Below are 4451 nucleotides of genomic sequence, written 5' to 3' on the forward strand. Positions count from 1 at the left end.
GCCCGAAGAGATGGATCCTAAAGGGAAGGGAATCGTGATCAACGACAAGGAGAAGGAGTCCTTCGTCAACGAGCCAAGGGATGACAAGTCCAACGACTCGGGCTCGGGCCACAGACGCAAAGATGGGAAGAAGAAGAAGACAAGACGCATCAAGGAGATCGTCTACTACGACAGCGATGAGTCTACTTCCTCCCAAAAGGACGACGACCACAACGAATACGAGAGAAAGAAACCGGTCAATTCGAACTTTTCTTTTGATTACTCTCGTATTCCTCAAAGTACTAATGCTCATTTATTATCTATTCCACTTGGTAAACCTCCTCATTTTGATGGAGAGGACTATGGATTTTGGAGTCACAAAATGCGTAGTCACTTGTTCTCTCTCCATCCTAGCATATGGGAGATTATAGAAAGTGGAATGCACTTTGATAGTACGGATAGTCCCATGTTTATTAATGAACAGATTCATAAAAATGCACAAGCTACTACTGTGTTGCTAGCCTCTTTGTGCAGGGACGAGTACCATAAGGTGAGCGGCTTGGACAATGCCAAGCAGATCTGGGACACCCTCAAGATCTCTCATGAGGGGAATGATGTCACCTTGCTCACCAAGATGGAGTTGGTGGAGGGCGAGCTTGGACGGTTCGCAATGATAAGGGGCGAAGAGCCAACTCAAACATACAACCGGCTCAAGACCCTTATCAACAAAATAAGGAGCTACGGAAGCACGCGATGGACGGATCACGACGTCGTCCGCCTAATGCTAAGGTCCTTTACCGTTCTTGATCCTCATTTGGTGAACAATATTCGTGAAAATCCTAGGTACACCAAGATGTCGCCCGAAGAAGTTCTGGGGAAGTTCGTAAGCGGGCGAATGATGATCAAGGAGGCAAGATATGTGGACGACGCGTTGAACGGTCCTATTCATGAGCCTCAACCCATTGCTCTCAAGGCAACGAGGAGCAAGGAGGCGCTACCGAGCAAGGTGGCGCAAGTTGAGGCGGCCGGACTAAATAATGAGGAGATGGCCCTCATCATTAAGCGCTTCAAGACGGCGCTTAAAGGTCGCAAGGGACAGCCAAGCAAGACCAAGACAAAGGAGAAGCGCTCGTGCTTCAAATGTGGTAAGATTGGTCATTTCATTGCTAACTGTCCCGATAATGAAAGTGACCAGGAAAAGGGGAACAAAAGGGAGAAGAAGAAGCATTACAAGAAGGCCAAGGGCGAGGCACATATCGGAAAGGAGTGGGATTCGGATTGCTCCTCCTCCGACTCCGACAATGAAGGACTCGCCGCCACCGCCTTCAACAAGTCATCCCTCTTCCCCAACGAGCGTCACACTTGCCTCATGGCAAGGGAGAAGAAAGTAAGCACTCATGATACTAGTACTTATGCTTCTTCAAGTGAGGATGAGTCTAGTGATGATGATGAGATAGATTACTCATGCTTATTCAAGGGATTAGATAGATCTAAAATTAATAAGATTAATGAGTTGATTGATGCTTTGAATGACAAGAATAGATTACTAGAAAAACAAGAGGATCTTTTATATGAGGAGCATGATAAATTTGTTAGTGCACAAACTTCTCTTGCTCTAGAAATTAAAAGGAATGAAATGCTCTCTAGTGAATTATCTACTTGTCATGAATCCATCTCTAAATTAAAAAGTGTTAATGATGATTTGAATGTTAAGTTAGAAATAGCTAGTAAATCAACATCTTGTGTAGAAATTGTTGAAAATTGCAATAGGTGTAAAGATTTTGACATTGATGCTTGTAGTGAACACCTAGTTTCAATTTCCAAACTTAATGATGAATTGGCTAGTCTTAATGCTCAACTTAAGACTAGCAAGAGTAATTTTGATAAGCTAAAATTTGCAAGGGATGCCTACACAATTGGTAGACACCCCTCAATTAAGGATGGACTTGGCTACAAGAAGGAAGCCAAGAACTTGACAAGCCATAAGGCTCCCATCTCCGCCAAGGAGAAAGGGAAGGCCCCTATGGCTAGTAGTGTGCAAAAGAACCATGCCTTTATGTACCATGATAGGAGACAATCTAGAAATGCTTATAGGAGATGTAACGCATATGATGCCTTTGATTCTCATGACATGTTTGCTTCTAGTTCTTCTTATGTGCATGATAGAAATGTTCCTAGGAGAAATGTTGTTAATGTTCCTAGGAAAGTAATGAATGAACCCTCTACAATTTATCATGCTTTAAATGCTTCCTTTGCTATTTGTAGAAAGGATAGGAAAATAGTTGCTAGGAAGTTAGGGGCAAAATGCAAGGGAGACAAAACTTGCATTTGGGTCCCTAAGGATATTTGCACTAACCTTGTAGGACCCAACATAAGTTGGGTACCTAAGACCCAAGCCTAAATTTGCCTTGCAGGTTTGTGCATCCGGGGGTTCAAGCTGGATTATCGACAGCGGATGCACAAACCATATGACGGGGGAGAAGAAGATGTTCACCTCCTACGTCAAGAATAAGGATTCCCAAGATTCAATTATATTCGGTGATGGGAATCAAGGCAAGGTAAAAGGATTAGGTAAAATTGCAATTTCTAATGAGCACTCTATCTCCAATGTGTTTTTAGTTGAGTCTCTTGGTTACAATTTGCTATCTGTTAGTCAACTATGCAATATGGGATATAATTGTCTTTTTACAAATGTAGATGTGTCTGTCTTTAGAAGAAGTGATGGTTCACTAGCCTTTAAGGGTGTATTAGACGGCAAGCTTTACTTAGTTGATTTTGCAAAAGAAGAGGCCGGTCTAGATGCATGCTTAATTGCTAAGACTAGCATGGGCTGGTTGTGGCATCGCCGCTTAGCACATGTGGGGATGAAGAACCTTCACAAGCTTCTAAAGGGAGAACACGTGATAGGTTTGACTAACGTACAATTCGAAAAAGATAGACCGTGTGCAGCTTGTCAGGCAGGTAAACAGGTGGGAGGAGCGCATCACAGCAAGAATGTGATGACCACATCAAGACCCCTCGAGCTGCTACATATGGACCTCTTCGGACCCGTCGCCTATCTAAGCATAGGAGGAAGTAAGTATGGTTTAGTTATTGTTGATGACTTTTCCCGCTTCACTTGGGTGTTCTTTTTGCAGGATAAGTCTGAAACCCAAGGGACCCTCAAGCGCTTCCTCAGGAGAGCTCAAAATGAGTTTGAGCTCAAGGTGAAGAAGATAAGGAGCGACAACGGGTCCGAGTTCAAGAACCTTCAAGTGGAGGAGTTCCTTGAGGAGGAAGGGATCAAACACGAGTTCTCCGCTCCCTACACACCACAGCAAAATGGTGTGGTAGAGAGGAAGAACAGGACACTACTCGATATGGCGAGGACGATGCTTGGAGAATTCAAGACCCCTGAGCATTTTTGGTCAGAAGCCGTGAACACGGCTTGCCACGCCATCAACAGGGTCTACCTTCATCGCCTCCTCAAGAAGACTTTGTATGAGCTACTAACCGGTAACAAACCCAATGTATCTTACTTTCGTGTATTTGGGAGCAGGTGCTACATTCTAGTGAAGAAGGGTAGAAATTCTAAATTTGCTCCCAAAGCTGTAGAAGGGTTTTTGTTAGGTTATGACTCAAATACAAAGGCGTATAGAGTCTTCAACAAATCATCGGGTTTGGTTGAAGTCTCTAGCGACGTTGTATTTGATGAGACTAATGGCTCTCCAAGAGAGCAAGTTGTTGATTGTGATGATGTAGATGAAGAAGATGTTCCGACGGCCGCTATACGAACCATGGCGATTGGAGAAGTGCGGCCACAGGAACAAGATGAACGAGATCAACCTTCTTCCTCAACAACGGTGCATCCCCCAACTCAAGACGATGAACAGGTTCATCAAAAGGAGGCGTGTGATCATGGGGGAGCACAAGATGATCACGTGATGAAGGAAGAAGCGCAACCGGCACCTCCAACCCAAGTTCGAGCGGTGATTCAAAGGGATCATCCCGTCGACCAAATTTTGGGTGACATTAGCAAGGGAGTAACTACTCGATCTCGATTAGTTAATTTTTGTGAGCATTACTCCTTTGTCTCTTCTATTGAGCCTTTCAGGGTAGAGGAGGCCTTGCTAGATCCGGATTGGGTATTGGCCATGCAGGAGGAACTCAACAACTTCAAGCGCAATGAAGTTTGGACACTGGTGCCTCGTCCCAAGCAAAATGTTGTGGGAACCAAGTGGGTGTTCCGCAACAAACAGGACGAGCACGGGGTGGTGACGAGGAACAAGGCTCGACTTGTGGCAAAAGGTTATGCCCAAGTCGCAGGTTTGGACTTTGAGGAGACGTTTGCTCCTGTGGCTAGGCTAGAATCAATTCGTATCTTGCTAGCATATGCCGCTCACCATTCTTTCAGGTTGTACCAAATGGATGTGAAGAGCGCTTTCCTCAATGGGCCAATCAAGGAGGAGGTGTACGTGGAGCAACCCCCTGGC

The sequence above is a fragment of the Zea mays genome, chromosome 1 (genome assembly GCF_902167145.1).
Source record: "Zea mays cultivar B73 chromosome 1, Zm-B73-REFERENCE-NAM-5.0, whole genome shotgun sequence".
Classification (NCBI taxonomy): domain Eukaryota; kingdom Viridiplantae; phylum Streptophyta; class Magnoliopsida; order Poales; family Poaceae; genus Zea; species Zea mays.